Source organism: Oncorhynchus keta, chromosome 18 (assembly GCF_023373465.1).
Source record: "Oncorhynchus keta strain PuntledgeMale-10-30-2019 chromosome 18, Oket_V2, whole genome shotgun sequence".
Taxonomy (NCBI): Eukaryota; Metazoa; Chordata; class Actinopteri; order Salmoniformes; family Salmonidae; genus Oncorhynchus; species Oncorhynchus keta.
Window position 1 is genome coordinate 23,059,563 of NC_068438.1, and position 22,993 is coordinate 23,082,555.

Genomic DNA, 22,993 nt, shown 5'->3' on the forward strand with positions numbered 1-22,993 from the left:
GGAGATGTGTATGGAATGGATGGCTGCCGTGAATAGCTGGAATGGATAGCTGCCATTTTACAGACACCTGACCAGAAACGTGCTATTTTGTGTGTTTATTTGCACAGATAGTAAGTTTTTTTGTACATAATGTTTCCGCCATAGTTTCCTATGACCAAAAAAAGCTTCTGGACATCAGGACAATGATCCTTAACCTCGATTTGGATTACAATTTCTACTTCAATGAGTCAGCGGGGCAGGACATACTGCTCACTGCGGAACAGGCTCTAATACCAGAGACTCGGAAGAGAAACTACTTTGGCTAGTAAATAAATCGCCTCTACCCTCCGTTCTATTGGTGAACGTACAATCACTGGAGTACAAACTGGACAAGCTTTGTTCAAGATTATCCTACCAATGGGTCCGGAAGAACTGCAATGTCCTATGTTTCTCGGAGTTGTGGCTGAAGGACATGGATAATAAACACAGAGTGTACAAAACATTAAGAACATTAAGGGTGAATGGGCAAGGAAAAAGATTTAAGTAGGTTTGAACGGGGTATGGTAGTAGATGCAAGGTACTCCGGTTTGACTTTGTCAAGAACTGCAACGCTAATGCGTTTTTTCACGCTCAACAGTTTCCCGTTTGTATCAAGAATGGTCCACCACCCAAAAGACATCCAGCCAACTTGACAAAACTGTGGAAAGCATTGGAGTCAACATGGGCCAGCATCCCTGTGGAAAGGTTTCGTCACCTTGTAGAATCCATGCCCTGACGAATTGAGGCTGTTCTGAGGGTAAAAGGGGGTACAACTCAATATTATGAAGGTGGTCCTAATGTTTTGTACATTCAGTGCATAGACAGGTGTATTTCTTTCTAAATCATGTCCAAACTATTTAATTGTCCACAGGTGGTTTCCAATCAAGTTACAGTAATATCTCAAAGATGATCAAGGGAAGTTGGATGCATCTGAGCTCAATTTAGAGTGTCACAGCAAAGGGCTGTGAATACTTACGTAAATTAAATATTTCAGTATTTAATTTTCAACAATTTTGCAAACATGTCTAAAAATACATTTTCACTTTGTCATTTTGGGGTATTGTGTGTATATTTTATTGTACATTCTTGAACTAGGCAAGTAATTTAAGAACAAATTCTTATTTACAACGACGGCCTACCCCGGCCAAACCCTAACCCGGACGATGCTGGGCCAATTGGGATGGCTCTCTGAGATGCAGTGTCTTAGACCACTGTACCACTCAGGAGCCCCAAGTGGCGTAGTGGCTTATAGATGGGTAAGAAACAAAATCAATGTAATCCTTTTTGAATTCAGGCTGTAACATAACAAATGTGGAATAAGTAAAGGGGTATGAATAATTTATGAAGGCACTGTACATGTTTCAAGCAGACCACCATTATCCCTATGCCCAAGAATGCCAAGGTAACTTGTCTAAAGGTTTGTCATCCCGTATCACTCCCATTTGTAGCCACTAAATGTTTTGAAAGGCTGTTCACGGCTCACATCAAGACCATCATCCGAGACACCCTGGGCCAACTCCAATTCGCATACCGCCCCAACAGATCCACAGATGACGCAATCTCTATTGCACTCCATACTGCCCTCTCCGACCTGGATAAGAGGAGTGTTAATGTGTTAATTAATTACAGCTCAGCGTTCAACACCATAGCGCCCTCCAAGCTCACCACTAAGCTAAGGACTGAACACCACCACTTACCTACCCTGGGACTGAACACCACCCTCTGCAACTTGATCCTGGACTTCCTGACCGGCCACCCCAGGTGGTAAGGGTAGGTAAGAACACATCCACCACGCTGACCCTCAAAATGGGGGTCCCTCAGGGGTGTGTGCTTAGGCCCTTCCTGTACTCCCTGTTCACCCACGACTGTGTGGCGGCGCATGACTTCAACACCATGGCGATGATGAGACAGCATATAGGGAGGAGGTCAGAGACCTAACAGTGTGGTGCCAGGACAACAACCTGTCCCTCAACGTCAGCAAGACAAAAGAGCTGATCGTGGACTACAGGAATAGGAGGGCCGAGCATGCCCCACTTCACATCGACAGGGCTGTAGTGGAGCGGGTCAAGAGCTTCAAGTTCCTCTGTGTTCACATCACTAACATGATGACCACACTGCCACCACGCGTGCGTCTGCCACCACGTGTGTGTTGATTTTGTCTTTCCCCACCAGAAGCGCTCATGACAAACAGGTTAAAATACCAAAACCAACTGTGAACCAACCATATTAATTTGGGGAGTGGTCGGAACACATACAGTGCATTTGGAAAGTATTCAGACCCCTTAAGTTTTTACACATTTTGTTATAATACAGCCTTTATCTAAAATTTATTAAATTAAAACATTTCCCCATCAATTGACATACAATACCCCATAATAGCAAAGAGAAAACAGTTTTTTAGAAATGTTTGCAAATATAATACAAGTAAAAAACAGGAATACCTTATTTACATAAGTATTCAGACCCTTTGCTATGAGACTCGAAATAGAGCTCAGGTGCATCCTGTTTCCATTGATAATCCTTCCACCTGTGGTAAATTCAAATCATTGGACATGATTTGGAAAGGCACACATCTGTCTATATAAGATCCCACAGTTGACAGCGCATGTCAGAGCAAAAACCTAGCCATGAGGTCAAAGGAATTGTCAGTAGAGCTCTGAGACAGGATTGTGTCGAGGCACAGATCTGAAGAAGGGTACCAACATATTTCTGCAACATTGAATGTCCCCAAGAACACAGTGGCCTCTATCGTTCTTAAATGGAAGAAGTTTGGAACCACCAAGACTCTTCCTAGAGCTGGCCGCCTGGCCAAACTGAGCAATCATGGGAGAAGGGCCTTGGTCAGGGAGGATCAAGAACTCGATGGTCCCTCTGACAGAGCTTCAGACTTCCTCTGTGGAGATGAGAGAACCTTCCAGAAGGACAATCATCTCTGCAGCACTCCACCAATCAGGCCTTATTGGTAGAGTGGCCAGACGGAAGCCACTCCTCAGTGAAAGGCATGACAGTCTAATTGGAGTTTGCCAAAAGGCACCTAAAGGACAACGACCATAAGCATACAGCCAAGACAACGCAGGAGTGGTTTCGGGACGAGTCTCTAAATGTCCTTGAGTGGCTCAGCCAGAGCCCGGACTTGAACATCTCTGGAGGGACCTGAAAATAGCTGTGCAGCGACGCTCCCCATCCAACCTGACAGAGCTTGATAATATCTGCAGAGAAGAATGGGGGAAACTCCCCAAATACAGGTGTGCTAAGCTGGTTGCGTCACATCCAAGAAGACTCGATGCTGTAATCGCCACCAAGGTGCTTCAGCAAAGTACTGAGTAAAGGGTCTGAATACTTATGTAAATATGATATTTCAGTGTTTTTTGTTTTTAGAAAATAGAAACATTTAAAAACATTTTTTTTGCTTGTGTGTAGATTGATGAGGGGGGGAAAAAACAATTTTAGAATAAGTTTGTAACGTAACAAAATGTGGAAAAATTCAAGGGGTTGGAATACCTTCCGAATGCACTGTATGAAACATTTGTGGACATTTAGCTAGGTTGCTGCTCATTTATCCTGGAAAATCAACATGGGCTTATTTTACCTTCAATGCATATGGTCCTTTTTTTTGCTGGATCGTTGTAGAATTTTGACCCACTTTAAGTCACAAAACATGGTGTGTTCTCTACTCGTCTTTCAATCACCCACGTGGTTATAAGCTCGTAAAAACCAATGAGTAGATGGGAGAAGTGGGACTTGCATTGCGTCGAGCGTGTAAAATAGAACCGTCTGAAATAGTTATATTTTAGCGCCTGGCTACACATACACCCGTTGACATGTGCGAGCAGATTGGATGAAATGATTGAAGAACATGTACAGTATGTGTCCATTTATTTTTCAGCACTGGCGGTCTGGTTAGCATGTTCAAATATAAAAAGTAACACAATAAAATAACAATAACGAGGCTTTATACAGGGGGTACCGGTACCATGGCAATGTGTGGGGGTACAGGTTAGTCGAGATAAATTGTACATGTAGGCAGGGGTAAAGTGACTATGCATTGATAATAAACACAGTAATGTCAATATCCGGGTGGCCATTTGATTAATTGTTCAGCAGTCTTGAGGCTTGGCGCTCCGGTAATGCTTGCCGTGCTATAGCAGAGAGAACAGTCTATTACTTGGGTGATTAGAGTCTTTGACAATTTTTTGAGCTTTCCTCTGACACCGCCTAGTATATAGGTCCTGGATGACAGGAAACTTGGCCCCAATGATGTACTGGGCCATACGCACTACCCTCTGTAGCGCCTTACGGTTAGATGCAGTTGCCATACCAGGCAGTGATGCAACCGGTCAGGATGCTCTCGATGGTGCAGCTGTATAACTTTTTGAGGATCTGGGGACTGTCGTGTCTTTACTATGGATTAAGTGATATATGACATGCTATTTTATCAAATGAATTCTCTGTAATTAATATTACCTGATTAAACTAATCATGTAAATGTAATTAACTAGGAAGTCGGGGAACCACGGAATTTTTTTTATAGAGCTATTGTCTTCTTAATAAACTCTTAATCTTTTAAAATATTTTAGATGGTAATCTTTTATATCAATAGCAGTCAATTATTAATTGTCACCTTATTCAGTCTCATCTGAACATCGTAAAAGTATTGGTTATCTTCACGAACCCTGGCTAACAAGTTGAATCTGCAATACAAAATTTGGTTTAATTATGTCACGACTTCCACCGAAGTCGGTCCCTCTCCTTGTTCGGGCGGTGTTCAGCGGTCGACGTCACCGACCTTCTAGCCATCACTGATCCATTTTAAATTTTCCATTAGTTTTGTCTTGTCTTCCTTCACACCTGGTTCCAATCTCATCACATACATGTTGTGTATTGTATTGTGCAAGTCATGTGTCGGTGTGCGACGGGTTTTGTACCCACTTTTATTATTTATTTGTATATTTTGGTTTTTGGAGTTTATTGAGCACTTATTAAACAACTCCGTTTAAACCAAGTTTGTTCTTCTGCGCCTGACTTCCCTGCCACCCACACGCACTTATTACAACTTATTTATTTACTAAATACCTAAATAATCACAGAGATTTACACAGGATGGATCATACATTGATTACTAATTATGTCATAAAAGAAAACGTCCCTAGCAGACGAAACCGATATGACGGCTGGCTGCACAAAGAAAGGGGGTTGGATTTGAATGAAAGGGCGGGAAGACTGAGGAACAAAAGGATTGGGTCTCTATCTGACCTTATGAAACTATGCTATCGTAAATGCAGAATCTTATGCATTCTAAATAACCGCCCATTCAGAAAAGGAAAATGCAAGAAATATATTTACTCTGAGCTCGGCTTCGATAGATTGGTCGAAGATGGAAGGCTGGGTTGCCCAGCAGAGATCTTCCAGCGTGGCGATCGCCACCTCCACGTTGAAATTCGCCCTTCTAAATGTATGAACAGCAGTCCTCACATCATCGGGAACACAATGTTAATTTTGTTAGGTTGTAGTCATTCAACCAGCCAGCAAACTTTCATTTTTTGTATATATTTTTTTTAACCTTTATTTAACTAGGCAAGTCAGTTAAGAACAAATTCTTATTTTCAATGACGGAGTAGGAACAGTGGGTTAACTGCCTGTTCAGGGGTAGAACGGCAGATTTGTACCTTGTCAGCTCGGGGGTTTGAACTTGCAACCTTCCAGTTACTAGTCCAACACTCTAACCACTAACCACTAGGCTACCCTGCCGCCCCAATGATGGTGTTGGAGTCGTGCTTGGCTATGCAGTCGTGGGTGAACAGGGAGTACAGGAGGGGACTAAGCACGCACACTTGAGGGGCCCCAGTGTTGAGAATCAGTGTGGCTGATGTGTTGTTGTCTACCCTTACCACCTGGGGGCGGCCCGTCAGGAAGTCCAGGATCCAGTTGCTGAGGCAAGTGTTTAGTCCCAGGGTCCTTAGCTTAGTGATGAGATTTGTGGGCACTATGATGTTGAACGCTGAGCTGTAGTAAAAAAACAGCATTCTCACATAGGTGTTCCTTTTGTCCAGGTGGGAAAGGGCAGTGTGGAGTGCAATTGAGATTGTGTCACCTGTGGATTTGTTGGGGCAGTATGCGAATTGGAGTAGGTCTAGGGCATCTGGGATGATGGTGTTGATGTGAGCCATGACCAGCCTTTCAAAGCACTTCATGGCTACCGACATGAGTGCTAACGGGCGGTAATCATTTAGGCAGGTTAATTACATTTACATTTACATTTACATTTAAGTCATTTAGCAGACGCTCTTATCCAGAGCGACTTACAAATTGGTGCATACACCTTATTAAAAACGAAAAGCTGAAATGTCTTGAGTCAATAAGTATTCAATCCATTTGTTATGGCAAGCCTAAATGTGATTAAAACGTATTTGGGATAGGGGGTGTTATTTTGACGTCCGGATGAAAAGCGTTCCCAAAGTAAACTGCCTGCTACTCAGGCCCAGAAGCTAGGATATGCATATAATTGGTAGATTTGCATAGGAAACATTCCAAAGTTTCAAAAACTGTTAGAATAATGTCTGTGAGTTTAACATAACTGAAATGGCAGGCGAAACCGTGGGGGGGGTAAAAAGAAACAAAATAGAGCTAAGCACAGGAAAAACCCTGGAAAACTTGGTTCAGTCAGCTTCCCAACAGACACCTTTCAGCAGGGCAATAACCTAAAACACAAGGCCAAATATACACTGGAGGTGCTTACTAAGGCGTCATTGAATGTTCCTGACAGTGTTGTCTTAAATTGACGTGAAAATCTAATCCAGGTGTGCAAAACTCTTAGAGACTTGCCCAGAAAGACTCACAGCTGCCAAAGGTGAATGATATGTATTGAATCAGGGGGTTGAATACTTATGTAATGAAGATATATTAGTGTTTTATTATATATATATATATATATTATTTACTAATGTTGCAATGTTTCTTCCACTTTGACATTACAGAGTATGTTGTGTAGATCATTGACAAACAAATGACTATAAAATACATTTTAATCCCACCCTGTAACATGTCAAAATGTGAAAAAAGTCAAGGGGTTTGAATACTTTCTGAAGTCACTGTGGTATCCCTGAACTTGTACTCTGTGTATATGTCTGAGTTATGTTATCGTTGTTCACGAAGCATGTAACAAATACAATTTGATTTGATTTGTAGGCTGGAGGCCATCTGGCTATCATAGTATTCAAATAAATCAATTAAAAAGTTCACATAACAACCAAACTCTAGATGATCAGAAAGAACAGACCTAGTTCAATAAATTGCTCAAACCCTTCTCCGTCTAACAAGAAGAGATACCAAACAGAATACCAAACAATCAAAAAAGAAAGGCTTGTAATCGTGTCGTATTGTAGTTCATGCAATTCACAAACCTCTTCTTCATCCAAAGAGAGTGTGAGGTCAAAATGCAATGGAATAACTCCTTGTGGCTCCTATCCACCAAAACACACTTGGAAGACGTTTCATTAGTGAGTACTTCCTTTGTATGCAGGTTGTATTAAAATGTCTAAAAATTATCTCTCTTTGTAAAAGCTTGAGTGCAGTGATGAATTCGGCATATAATGTCAAATGGAACTCAGACAGTCAGAGACTGGTGTGGTGTCATTCAGAGGCTCCATGAGGTCCCAATCGTTTTGACACCCCTGTGTGAATGTGGCATAGAATGTGGATTCTGTGGCAAACAGATGCCAAGTTACATCCCTTTTATATTCTACAAAGAGACAAAGTAGGCTTAAGATATAAATTGAAAGTGAAACTGTCTAGCCATCTCTTGTGATATCAGCATAGAGGGTCAGCATAGCATATAGATGCCACAGTCACACCTTAAAAGCAACTTTTTATTTTCCATTTTAAAATGGAAACAAATGTGTTTTGGCACCTATATGTTCACATTGTACTATGATTGACTGATTGATGTAACATACAGTATGTGATAGACTAGTGAAAGGCTTTGATTTCTTGTCAATAGATATAAAGTAGCAGTACAATATACAGTAGTAATCATATAAAGTACTATACTAGAACATTTCCTGAGAAGAGCAACAGGGCTCTATTTCATAACAGTCTCAGTACTGTAGCTGCATTCATAGAAGTGAGCATTCCTCCTGAACATGTACTGTAGGTGTGGTGCAGTGGTGGGTGGGAAGTGAGCCCTCAGCTATGAGCAATGAAATGATCAAACAAAACACACAATATAGTCAAAGCCTGCCAATTTTCCATAGATTTCTTGAAGGCATTATGGGAAGGAAAACAACAACAACACATTTTGGCGAATGGTAAGGTTTATAAAGTACTGAAGTTCATTCAGGGTTCACACTTTCAAGTCATTTATCAGGGAGGGAGGATAAGCTCCTGCAGCTACCCAGCTAGAGGAGTAAATAAAACAAATCAGAATTTACTCTGTGTGCTGTCCAGTTGGAAGAATAGGTCAGACAGTAAAGCTGTCACTATATAGCTTTATCTTATTTAATGCCACCTACCAGGCTGCCCTGCCCAGCACAGCCCAGTGCGGCCTAGCCCCCTCCTCCCACAGAATTGGTGTAAATTTCTGTCCCACCCCCCAAAAACAATTTAAAAAACAGCTCAAACTTTTAGACTTTTAATTCCAACATGATATGTTCTAATTCAAATCCAAGGCAAACCCATTGTTAAAACAATATAGTACAAAGTCATTGTTTATACACTTATATTGAGAGGTGGCTGTCCCAAATGTTTCCTATTTTGTTGCCTTACAACCTGGAATTAAAATAGATTTTTGGGGGGGTTGTATCATTTGATTTACACAACATGCCTACTACTTGGAAGATGCTAAATATTTTTTATTGTGAAACAAACAAGAATAAATAAAAAAAATGAAAACTTGAGCGTGCATGCATAACTATCCCCCCCCCAAAGTCAATACTTAGAGCCACCTTTTGCAACAATTACAGCTGCAAGACTCTTGAGGTATGTCTCTATAAGCTTGGCACATCTAGCCACTGGGATTTTTACCCATTCTTCAAGGCAATACTGCTCCAGCTCCTACAAGTAGTTGGATGGGTTCCACTGGTGTACTGTACAGCAATCTTTAAGTCGTACCACAGATTCTCAATTGGATTGAGGTCTGGGATTTGACTAGGCATTTCCAAGACATTAAAATGTTTCCCGTTAAACCACTTGAGTGTTGCTTTTGCAGTATGGTTAGGGTCATTGTCCTGCTGGAAGGTGAACCTCCATCCCAGTCTCAAATCTCCTGAAGACTGAAACAGGTTTCCCGCAATAATTTTCCTGTATTTAGCACCATCCATCATTCCTTCAAATCTGAAGTCCCTGCCGATGTTTCCCAGTCTATGCCGATTAAAAACATCCCCACAGCATGATGCTGCCACCACCATGCTTCACTGTGGGGATGGTAATTCTTGGGGTGATGAGAGGTGTTGGGTTTGCGCCAGACATAACGTTTTCCTTGATGGCCAAAAAGGTCAATTTTAGTCTCATCTGACCAGAGTACCGTCTTCCATATATTTGGGGAGTCTCCAACATGCGTTTTGGCGAACACCAAACGTGTTCGCTTATTTTTTTTCTTTAAGCAATGGCTTTTTTCTGGCCACTCTTCCGTAAATCCCAACTCTGTGGAGTGTATGGCTTAAAGTGGTCCTATGGAGAGATACTCCAATCTCTGCTGTGGAGCTTTGCAGCTCAAACCGGATTATCTTTGGTCTCTTTGTTGCCTCTCTGATTAATGCCCTCCTTGCCTGGTCTGTGAGTTTTGGTGGGCGGCCCTCTCTTGGCAGGTTTGATGTGGTGCCATATTCTTTCCATTTTTTAATAATGGATTTAATGGTGCTCCGTGGGATGTTCAAAGATTCAGATATTTTTTTATAACCCAACCCTGATCTGTACTTCTCCATAACTTTTTCCCTAACCTGTTTAGAGAGCTCCTTGATCTTCATGGTGCCCCTTGCTTAGTGGTGTTGCAGACTCTGGGGCATTTCAAAACAGGTGTAAATATACTGAGATCATGTGACACTTCAATAAAGTCCACTAGTGTGCAATCTAACTAATTATGTGATGGGTTGCCACCAGATCTTATTTAGGTTGCTTCATAGCAAAGGGGGTGAATACATATACACGCACCACTTTTCATTTATTTATTTTTTCATTTCACTTCACCAATTTGGACTATTTGTGTATGTCCATTACATGAAATCTAAATAAAAATCAATTTATATTACAGGTTGTAATGCAACAAAATAAGAAAAATGCCAAGGGGAATGAATACTTTTGCAAGGCAAGTGGGGCGGCAGCGTAGCCTAGTGGTTAGAGCGTTGGACTAGTAACCGGAAGGTTGCGAGTGCAAACCCCCGAGCTGACAAGGTACAAATCTGTCGTTCTGCCCCTGAACAGGCAGTTAACCCACTGTTCCCAGGCTGTCATTGAAAATAAGAATATGTTCTTAACTGACTTGCCTGGTTAAATAAAGGTAAAAAAAATAATAATAAAAAAATAAATAAATGCTTATTTGTCATAGTATGGATATAGCTAGTGTGCCAAAAGTTCCTGAATGTTGTGCTAAATTTGCCAAAATACAGACTATACAAGCAGTGGACACTATTTTCGTGCATTTAGGGCCCATAATGACATTCTTCAGAAAATGGGTGGTTTCACAACGTTTTCAGATCTGAAGAAAATGTTGGATAATATGCAGCCGAAGTCCGACAGCGGATACAAATTCATTGCTTTAACTAATTATAATGAATTAACTCTTATTTAACTCAATAAGAAAATATTGAGCAATGTAATAAAGTAATGACTTTTCAAATAAGTTATGTTACACGTTATGTTGGCTGACAATTTGTTAGCTACGCTATACTTACGAACCTCATAGCATTACAGCAGTATGGACCATTATGTTAGCTAGTTACCTAATTGGCTGCTAATACATCGAACTTGCCAGGCAGTATATTAACTATATGTTATCTAAATAACTACCCAACATTTATTGACTTGATTATTCACATAATTCTTAGCTAAGTGGTATATATCTCAATGGACATTGTTAATTCAACTTTGATTTCAGAGCACTCTCATCTGAGTGTGCAAGAGCGCAGAATAACTTGAATTTACAAACGCTCAACACCCGTTGAATATGGCCGGTGTCAGTAAACGTCTGCAAAAAAAAGCGTAATTTGTAACGCTGTGCGCTGCGAGAGTCAGGAAGCAAGTTCAGGGAGTGGATAATTGAATAAACAAATTAACAAAACAAGAAACACGAACAACAGACAGACAGGAAACAGACAGGAAACAGACAGGAAACACAGACAGGAAATTGAAACAGAAACAATGACGCCTGGGGAAGGAACCAAAGGGAGTGACATATAGAGGGCAGGTAATCAAGGAGATGATGGAGTCCAGGTAAGTGTCATTATACGCTGATGCGTGAAACGATGGTGACAGGTGTTGGCAGCTTGGCCAAAGGCGTCAAATGAGTAATTGATATGTTGGATTTGCGTCTCCATCTCAACCAAAAATCTAAGTTAAGGAATAGGACTAAATCAAATCAAACTTTATTTATTTAAGTGCTTTTTATTCATATTAATTATTAACTTGATGATTTAATTAGAATTCAACCAAAGCTTGAAACCCTAGGCTATACATATTGTCTAGTTGAACCCTAGGCTGAATTTAAAACAACAGCTGTTGATGACTTTGCAAATGCTATATAGGCCTGAATAGCATCGGTGATGCTATATGACATAAAGTACTGTATGGTTACATTACATTTGCTCTGTTAAACCTACACTTTGGAATTACTTTGATCGCAACTGTGAATCTATTTAGTTTTTCATTAAGAAATTTCTTACTAATAGTTCTCACGATAGCACATTGGTAGTAGCAGTTGACAAATATCAAACATTTACATTTACATTTTATACCTAAGCAGAGCTTGGTTGTCACGCCCTGACCTGAGTATTCTTTGTTTTCTTTATTGTTTTGGTTAGGTCAGGGTGTGACATGGGTGATGTATGTGTTTTTGTACTGTCTAGGGGTTTTGTAGGTTTATGTGGTTGGTTATCATCTAGGTGTTTATATATGTCTATGGTTGCCTAGATTGGTTCTCAATTAGAGGCAGGTGTTTATCGTTGTCTCTGATTGGGAACCATATTTAGGCAGCCATCTTTTTGGGGGGTATTTTGTGGGTTATTGTCTATGTCTATGTCTAGTTGCCTGTGTCTGCACTAGTATTATTATAGCTTCACGTTTGTTTAGTGTCCGTCTTCATTAAAATATAACGTATTCAATTCACGCTGCGCCTTGGTCTCCTCCGTACAACGATCGTGACATTGGCTTGGTTAAAACCCTGGTTGGGAGACCAATTGGATAGCTGTAGATTTACTCTTCAGTAGGAGCTGCTGCACAGCCTATTTTTTTTGCTGATAGGGAAACAACGTTGAAGATCTGACGTTGTTCCAAAGGTACTTTTGACTATGCTGAAAACTGGTTACCATGATGACATAATCCTGTGGTTGAAATTTCACCCTCTAAACAGAACTTAATATTAATAACTTTTTTCAAATCCAGTGTATTTTCCACGTAGATTCCATGTCACAATATGTTGATGAACTATGTTGAAACTATATTAATATAACCAGTTGGTGGGAAAGTGTGTGAGGGTACATATGTCTAGAAATAGGATACAAATTGGAATTCTTTTCCAACCCCCAATTTACAGAAATGTATTTTTACTTCTGTAGAACGACCCATACAGTACATGGTTGAGTTCACCCACAGCGCTGTCAAGATGGACACTGTTGTCAGCGGGATGTGACAAGCTTCAGGTTGTTTGCCTAGACAGCCTGCCATCTCCTTAATGAGGCCCCTAGCTCCCTTATGTAAGGTAAAAATGTCAGAAAATAACTTGTAAATACCTTAACCCATAACAGTCTAAGCTATTTGATTTAGAATTTTAAGACCCTTGGAACTATATAAAAAAAAAATACTACTATTAACCGATATAAATACATTGAATAACAGATTCACTAAATGGAACAACACAGTTTGTTCTGACGTGTCTCCTATATCTGAGTGATATAAGAAAGATTAGGACATTTGGCACATAAGTGTCCATATACTCTATACTTCCATTGATTTTTTTCAATTGGTACTGGGGGACCTTCAGAAGAGTCTTTTGAGGCCTGTGGCTGTCTTAGAGCAAAACAACTGACATGTATGTGTTCGTGAGAGTCTCGCCTTATTATACTAGTGGGTAGCCTAAACTGTTGGGACACTACAGACAGGAGTTATACCAACTTCAGACGAGTCCCAAGACACCATCGTGTTTCTTCAGAGTAATAGTTTATAGGCTAAACCATTTGGATGTTACATACGATTTTGTGAAAACACAGATTTTCGGGATTTCTCATGGTCTGACGCTTTAACTCTGTCACCTTTCATCGCAGATGTGAAAGTGCGGCACAGGCGGATGCAGTGAATTGAAACTGACTGATTATTATGGGAATTTTTGTATTATGCTAATTTGATGTCCGCTGGGGTGTGGCAGGGGCGTGGCCAGATTGTTTTGGGTGGTTAGGCCTAGAAAAAGTTGGATAGGCATTTTTTCTACTTATGTATTACATTTATTTTGTGATGTTCACCGTATATTATTTTGTAATACAATCGGTTTATACTAGTACTTGGAGCAACCTCGTTACATATATAAATAATGACCTATCCAGTTGACAACTTGCCAACAACATAAAACTCATCTTCAGGCGCACTTTAATCTCGATGGGCAAACAAGCCTATATTTGATGTTACAATTTATACCACGGCGGGCAGTAGTACTATAAAATGATACCTTTAGTAGACGTATCATAAGGCGTGACCTACATCACAAGGCGCAGACGGCGAGGCTTTGAGTTGAATATGGTGATGATTTCATCAAAATCCAATGTATCTGTCAGTTCACGCTCTAAAGACAGCAAACTGAAGTGGTTCAGTTGACGCTCTAAAGACAGCAAATTGAAGTGGTTCAGTTCACGCTCTAAAGACAGCAAACTGAAGTGGTTCAGTTCACGCTCTAAAGCCAGCAAACTGAAGTGGTTCAGTTCACGCTCTAAAGACAGCAAACTGAAGTGGTTCAGTTCACGCTCAAAAGACAGCAAACTGAAGTGGTTCAGTTCACGCTCAAAAGACAGCAAACTGAAGTGGTTCAGTTCACGCTCTAAAGACAGCAAACTGAAGTGGTTCAGCCGGGCGCTTGTCATTGATATGCGAAGACAATTTCTTTATGCTAGTTGTTGTTGAGAAAAGTCTCTCCACACTGCATGATGCCATTGGAAGTGTGACAATGATCCTTAACAGATAGTTTATATTTGGGAAAATATCATCAGGGCAGCTGTCAAGAACACTCGTTATGGAGGAAAAGTCCCTCTTTCCCATGTTCATTTTGTGACTCAACTGCTGAATGAAAACAGTGAATTCAGAATCCTCAATTGATATTGCATAATGATCGCATGTGGTCTTCAGCTGCTCTTTAAGGCCTCAGGTTTGTAATTCTTTGGAAAAGGATGCTGCCGCTTGCATGATCCCATATGTGTCTTCTTGAAATCTTGAGTTTAACTCCGTAATCGGTCTATCTAGAATATTGTTTCAAAGTTGCCTTAGGTCACTGTCACTCTTGATGCTGGATGTTTTCCCTATTGAAGTTGACTACACTGTCTGCCAATTGTCTGCCAATGCACTCACATCCCAATATCTAATATCATGCTTAATCTTCATTTCTTCATTTAGCTTGAGAACTTAACCAACGTCTCCTCTATCTCTGAACGTAGAAAAGCCGCTTTTGAGGGTTTCAATTAAACCAATACAGTCCGTCAATCCCTTCGTAGCAAAATCACTAGTGTCAAACAATTTCCTAAACGTGACTAACAAGAAAAAAACGTAATGTTCTGGATTTGTTATAAGAGGGCATTGGCTTCTAATTTGGTTTGTCCACAATCCTCTGAGAAATCTGCAAGAACCTCTAAAATGACATCTAGCAGTAACAGCATTTTACTCACTGACCCTGATTTTGCACTCAACTCAACTCTTTCTGTACTTCTATGAATCCAGCATGTCTGTGGGATCCACTCATATATGTGTGTAGCTGGTTTACTTTGTCAAAAAAAGTATTGATATATCCTGACACTTTTGTCGCGGTTTATAGAACCAAATTCAATCGGTGGGTGTTGCAATGCATATATACCGCTTGCTTAAATCTTTGCTTTAGTAGGATGCACACAGCAATAAGTTCTCGTTTAGATTGATCTTTATATTAATCTGCTAGTATGGCAAAAATACGTGGAAGGCGCAGAATGAGCTTAATCTTTTATCCTCCACAGTAACAATGATGCTGCACACTCCAGCAACTCCTTCTGCATTTCGTGGCTCATAAGCGTGGCATTGCGAGGTAGCTCATTAATTAAGGATCGGCGTCCCGTCAATGGGACAGTTGTAAATCATGCAGTGCGTTGTGTCAAGATGGCAGATTTTAGAGAAACAACAAATGTCGGTACATATAAGTGTCTTATATTGGCTGAAAGCTTAAATTCTTGTTAATATAACTGCACTGTCCAATTTACAGCAGCTATTACTGCGAAAAAATGCCATGCCATTGTTTGAGGAGAGCTCTTAACTTCTTGCGTCGAGCCATCCCTCAACCCCGGATCGTGAATACAGCCTCAAGCTCATTACCATAACGCAACGTTAACTATTCATGTAAATCGCAAATGAAATGAAATGAATCTATTTGCTCTCAAGCTTAGCCTTTTGTTAACAACACTGTCATCTCAGATTTTCAAAATATGCTTCTCAACCATAGCAAACTAGCATTTAGCATTTAGCATTTAGCGTTAGCATTTAGCATTAGCATTTAGCGTTAGCATTAGCATTTAGCGTTAGCATTAGCAGGCAACATTTTCACAAAAACCAGCAAAAACATTCAATAAATCATTTACCTTTGAAGAACTTCGGATGTTTTCAATGAGGAGACTCTCAGTTAGATAGCAAATGTGCAGTTTTCCTGAAAGATTAGTTGTGCAGGAGAAATCGGTCCGTTTTCTGCGTCATGTTTGGCTACCAAAAAAAAGCGAAAATTCATTCATCCAAACGCCAAACTTTCTTCCACATTAACTCCATAATATCGACTGAAACATGGTAAACGTTGTTTAGAATCCATCCTCAAGGTGTTTTTCACATATCTCTTCATGATATATCATTCCTGGAAGTCTCCTCTCTGTCTCAATCACATGGATGAATGCGAGCAGCTTGGAGATTACGCAACAATTTCAACAAAGGACACTGGGCGGACCCCTGGTAAATGTAGTCTCTTATGGCCAATCTTCCAATGATATGCCTACAAATACGTCACAATGCTGCAGACAACTTGGAGAAACGATAGAAAGGGCAGGCTAATTCGTGGCGCTTTCACAGCCATATAAGGAGACAATGGAAAACAGAGCCTCAAAAATCCTGCTCATTTCCTGTTTGAAGTTGCATCTTGGTTTCGCCTGTAAGATCAGTTCTGGGGCACCCACAGATAATATCTTTGCAGTTTTGAAAACGTCAGAGTGTTTTCTTTCCAAAGCTGGCAATTATATGCAGAGTCGAGCATCTTTTTGTGACAAAATATTGCGCTTAAAACGGGCACGTTTTTTATCCAATAATGAAATAGCACCCTCCTAGCTTCAACTGGTTAACAACAAAACACGTTTTTCACCACGATAGGTTTGATGAATTCACGTCTGAAGGTGAAATGTGTACTTACATTCTGAAATCTTGCTCTGATTTAACATCCAAAGGGTCCCAGAGATAACATGAAGTGTCGTTTTGTTAGATAAAATAATTTTTCATATCCTAAAAAGGTCCATATAGCATGCACGATCGATTTTGTATTTCCACTCGTTCAATTTGCAAAGAAAGGAATCTGTGAAAATCTCACCCTAAACGTTGTTTCAATGAGTCAAATCACGTTCGTATCTATTCCTCAGAGATCTTATAAGGTAACAAGACTTCACTATTTCATTAGGGGTGTAGTATATCCTATAGGACACCATATTTGTTCAGAGAGCGCCTTCATAGCACACTGATGACGCGGGCGGCCATCACTTGAATGACTGTATCTTTGTCAAATAAGCACCAATCAGGGTCAAACAAAGCTAGCCAATGAGCTGCGTTTTACGGGAGTATCCAGAAACCATGTATACTTCGTTAAATGTAGCTACTAACCTTGTACGACAACATGCCTTTTCATTTTGGACAAAAATTATAAGGATATTCAGAGTTATAAAGTTATAAAAAGTGGTTGTTTTGCAAATGTTGAACTTATAATATGGCTAGTAATACTTGGAAAGCTAAATCAAAGTCCAAGTATTTGACGATATTCTTGCAGAAAAATGCAATATGAATGTGAATGTCTGGGGACACTAAAAGTCTTGTAGTTCAGTCATACTTCGAGTTATCCATCTTTCTCTTGCATTTCAAAGATGGTGGTAGAAAGAGACTAGTTGTTTTTTTCTTTGTATTTTCTTCTACTAGATCTATTGTGATATATTCTCCTACATTCAATTTACATTTCCACAAACTTCACAGTGTTTCCTTTCAAATGGTACCAAGAATATGCATATCCTTGCTTCAGGGACTGAGCTACAGGCAGTTAGATTTGGGTATGTCATTTAGGTGAAAATTGGAGAAAAAAAAGAGGGCTATCCCTAAGACGTTTTAAGCCTGTTTTGTATTTCTGAGTCATACTTTGAGATGAAATTGAAGATTTCTAAAAAGTTACCTTTGTTGATTGCCTCTTCGGTTTCTCTATGCCCTCTGAGTGGAATATCCTGCTTTGCACACATGTGCACAGTTTCTTTCTGTAAAATTCATGTTTGCATCACCGTGTATTTGTTTCAACACAGTCCCATGACTTCTAGGCCCATGGGTCACCTTGTAGGATTCAAATTTCGCAAGAGCACTAGCATGTAATTCGCTATTCTCGTGTTTGCAGCAAGCATTTCTTGTGAGTTTCCAGTTTTTAAATCCATCTCGTATAAATCTGAATTCGTCATTTGCCCCAGAAAAGTGCATATAAAACTTACAATAAATTGCATCTTTTGCTTTACTATACTCAATCCACATGAACTGGTCATACCCCCTTGAAGAGAAGCAGAGTAATTTGCCATTGTTCATACTTGAAGGGAGCGAGCTTTGGTTGACAGGCTGGTTCATCAACGGCAGACAAATCTGTCGGGTGACCTACTGCAGGTTCACCCCCGCCTGCAGCATCAAGAACGAGAGGAGACGGTGGGGTTGGCAAGCATGCCTGGCTCAATGTGGTGGTTGTGATGGCGATTGCGGTTGTTTCTATCCTAGCACCACCTGTTAATGTCTCATTCTGGAAGCTATCCAAAATTATCCAAAATATTTTCTGGCACACACTCCTTTTCCTCCAGATATCTTTTTTTTTTTTTAAACCGAGCGATCGACATTTGGTTTGCCATTGCTAGAACTACTAAATTAGCTTAGCTGGTGAGGCAATTCGAGTAAGCTAGTGTGGTAGAGCTTGCTAGCTTATGCACTACAAAGTTTAGTCACGTGACGTTGTTCAGGTAAATCACTGTATGATCTTTAAAAAATGTAACCAATACTATTTCTTTGTTACATTATAATACAATGGCCTATAGAAAATACATCTCACGTGCATTTCTTTTAAAAATGTAATAAAATAAATAAAAATAAAAATGTGTATTGAATAATTTCTGGAACATTTTTGGGTGTAGGCTACACTGCTGGGGTGTGGACATCGACCTTAGGGGGTTAATATATAAATCAATAAAGTAAGGGATTTATTTGTATACAGTTTGTATTGAGAATGTAGGAGAAACCAACCTACGGACAAGAAATAATGATGTTGAAAGAAATGTCAACCAGGAATGTAATCTACCTTGGATGAAAAATAGATTCCTGCCAATGCTCGTGTCTCAGATCCCAGTCTACATGTGAGATGTCATGTAAAGTGGGCCTCATTGAACTGTGGATCAGATCTGGCCTGGTGACAAGCCAGGGGCCTGGGTAGATGCTACACCTCTCTTGCTGTCTGGTTTATCAATCTCTGACAGCCCACAGCTCTCTGATGGCTCCTGCCGTCACAGGAGCATGCATCATACACTTGTCAAACCACCTCTCCCTTCCCTCCACCCCCGTTCCTCTGTACCAGTCAGCCAGCAACACAGTCTCACCACACCGTTTTCATTATGGTGACAAATCCTGCTTAATCCTGCTCCATCTGTGAGGCACGGGGCTTCGTGTTGAGTGACTCAAGTCCCTCATCATCTGCGTTTCACAAACTGATCTCCATGCATGCAGGGTCTCCAGGGGGCTGTCTGGTGGCCTGGTGGCCTGGTTCCTGGCCTGGGTAGGGTGGAGGACAGAGCCACATGGCCTGAGCCCCAGGGCCAGAAAGGCCATCTCCTCCATAATAGAGTGAGGTTAATGAGCGGGGCTCACACTCAGCTTAGTCCATTAACCTGGGAGCTCACCCCACACAGCTCCATTTCTGCATGGCTAGCTGAATTTCCATTACTGATCCATTCTCTGTGTATCCATATCCTCTTTCTTCTTCCCTTTCCCACCATAGTTCTTCCCTGTTCATATGATGGGATTAACTAGAATGACTCCAATCCGAGGCCCGGCTTTGAACTCAATGTGCTGTCTTGTTTCACTGTTTATTCCCATAAGGGATAAAGCTGGCGTGGTTACAGTACATAGTTAGCACAGTCTCTCATCCAAATGGATATGATGACAAAATAATGACAAATAATGCTGTAGCCCTTTCATTAGTTTTCTATCCCACCCTAATTAAGCTGCCTCAGTTAATGCTCCCGAGTGGCGCAGCGGTCTAAGGCACTGCATCTCAGTGCTAGAGGTGTCACTACAGACCCTGGATCAGCGGTCTAAGGCACTGCATCTCAGTGCTAGCGGTGTCACTACAGGCCCTGGATCAGCGGTCTAAGGCACTGCATCTCAGTGCTAGCGGTGTCACTACAGACCCTGGATCAGCGGTCTAAGGCACTGCATCTCAGTGCTAGCGGTGTCACTACAGACCCTGGATCAGCGGTCTAAGGCACTGCATCTCAGTGCTAGCGGTGTCACTACAGACCCTGGATCAGCGGTCTAAGGCACTGCATCTCAGTGCTAGAGGCGTCACTACAAACCCTGGATCAGCGGTCTAAGGCACTGCATCTCAGTGCTAGAGGCGTCACTACAGACCCTGGATCAGCAGTCTAAGGCACTGCATCTCAGTGCTAGCGGTGTCACTACAGACACCCTGGTTTGAATCCAGGCTATATCACAACCATCAGCTTCCCGCCACTATGCTGGTCTGTTTCAGTGACTGAGTATAATCCAGTGGAGGCTCAGATAGACCCAGCTCTAGGAAGCAGGGCTGCCTAAACAAATGGGCAACTCTGTGCCGAAAGGCCTGGAACAAACACCACGTGAAAATTGTTCTGCTTTCTTACGTCCACGTCTATGTCCTGTTAGGTTCTTATTTTTCAGCGTAAATAACCCACAGACTCTAGTGAAGCTTTAACCAAGTTTAATTCTGCCCAAAGGTCCTGTACAGCTGTAATCAGACAACCCAACATTTGTCCCATCCAGATTTTATCTCACTTAAGACTCTCCTTCTCTCCAATCCTTACATATGGTGGTCCTTCTGTAGCTCAGTTGGTAGAGTATGGCGCTTGTAACGCCAGGGTAGTGGGTTCGATCCCCGGGACCACCCATACGTAGAATGTATGCACACATGACTGTAAGTCGCTTTGGATAAAAGCGTCTGCTAAATGGCATATATTTATTTATTTATTTTATTTATTTATCTGTGATTGGGGTTCCCATAGGGAGGTGCACAATTGGCCCAGCATCGTCTGGGTTTGGCTGGTGTAGGCCGCCATTGTAAATAAGAATTTGTTCTTAACTGACCTGGCTAGCTAAGTAGAGGTTAAATTTTAAAAAGCCTTAGGATACTGATAGAGCATGTAATATATATGCTGGGCTGAAAAGTGTACATTGCGCACAGTATGGAGGATAGCTCAAATTAGGGACCTCACACATATTAACCTGACAGTACAACTGTGCCAAGGATTCTGGGCAAAGGGTGTTTACTTCAACTACACGGTTCACCATTTTTGTAATGAATATAACGTAATCGATTTTCTACACTCGGCTACTGTAGATACCAGTTAGTCTTGCAGATAGCGGTGCTATCCCACAATAATATTTGATGCAAAGCCATTAAGATGGCTTATTGTCAAGCTTGTTTTCCCCCTCATAATCGAATCAACCTGGAACAATTGACCTTGACAGACCAGAAATCCTTTCACAGCACTCTCTGCCTCATTCCCATGGTGCAACGGGACATTACAAAGCTGTTTCATTATTGGCTTTCTCATTGCTCCCAGCGCCATTAACAATCAACAATCCCTTTTTCTCTCAATATTGTTGCTGATCTGCTCTTTATGGTCAAAAACAGGATAATTGAAGGCCGTATAGCACAGATATCTCACTGTAATAAAGTACATAACACAAGGTATGGGTGTTGAAATTGCAGAGAGAGGTGGTTCCAAGGACGGATAACAACTCTCCTGTGTACTGTACCTAATCATCTGCAGTGCTTCATTGGACAACAGCTGTATCACATAGAAATAAGACTAGAAGTAATATGTTGACCTGCGTTATTAAGCTGAGTCATGGTCTTCATCTTTGGAACTGTAGGCAGGAGTGTCTGTTGGCCATATGAAGAGTATAAAACCCCTCAAGTAGGTCAAATTATGATTCACCATAATGTCTTTATCTTGTTTCCATGGAAATGTGTGAAGGATGTTAGCTTTGCCTGGTGTGTCTAGTATTAATTGAAGAGGGACGTAGTCAACGCGACCGGTTTAATAACTCTGCGCACTGTACCCAGATTATCTCTGTAGTGTTTCTGTCCTTCAAAAATACCAAAACATCTTCATGGATAGAACATAGATCTTTGTGAACAGGTAACAAAATATGAAATTCTTTCTATGTGCAGTACGAAAGAGAAACTCTCTCTATCTTACTGGATATATGCCCTTTCTCTACTGTAAGACAGCTGTGCGAAGGCATTGGGTCGCATCAAATATTGAAGCCAACACAAGAGCTGATCCCAAAGAGGACTTAAGGATTACGGAACACTACTGAAAGTATTAAATGTAAAACCACCTGAAGCCCTCCCATAACTCACGGCTACTGTTGATGACAACATTCTTACACACATCCCCCTCGATGACTTCCAGCTCAGCTCTTATCGGTCATAGTCACCTTAAATCTCCTCCATGTTTCACGGCACATCATTGCTGACATGTGGAAAGATTCCCCAGTGACATAAAAGTGCTTGGGCGTCCACGGCCGCGTAATTCTGATTCCCAGGAATAGAGAGAGCTGTTTTAAGGATGTTAAGCATTAAATAGTTATATTTTTTCATGGGATTATCTGAGCGGGAGGAGTTAGTATTCAGACAGAGCTAACTGGCGCAGTGAGATGTGTTCCTATCCAAGTGGAACACATCTCTTGGCATGCAAGATATGCAGGCTTAAGTCACATAATCCATTTCAATATCAGTTAGAATGTCAATACACTGACATGAGTGGGCAAGATGTCTGAGCAGGCTTACTGTTAAAGGACTGGCACTACATAACATCATTGTATTGTCATTATTTGTACAGGTTACTATTGCTAGATAGTGCAGTTATGTAAATGCTCTGGTGACTGTACACTGAGTCATTGTGACAACAACCCACATTTAAAACGTTGTTGAACGCAGTTGCTCACCGATGGCATTTGGTAAAGAGAATTTTCTTGCCCTTTTCTTATATTTTCCCCGTACACACAGACATTGTTTGTGCAAGGCCTGCAGATA

The 22,993-nt window shown here is 41.0% G+C and overlaps 1 protein-coding gene and 1 non-coding gene across 3 annotated transcripts in view; both read left to right on the top strand.

Moving 5' to 3' along the window:
- The window catches only part of LOC118371700 (leucine-rich repeat and fibronectin type III domain-containing protein 1-like), a 135,379-nt gene that overhangs the window by 43,226 nt on the left and 69,160 nt on the right, over nt 1-22,993 (top strand). The window lies entirely within an intron of this gene.
- LOC118371709 (small nucleolar RNA SNORA65) lies at nt 20,418-20,544 on the top strand. The gene has a single exon (XR_004823058.2). It is a non-coding gene; the product is annotated as a small nucleolar RNA SNORA65 (small nucleolar RNA).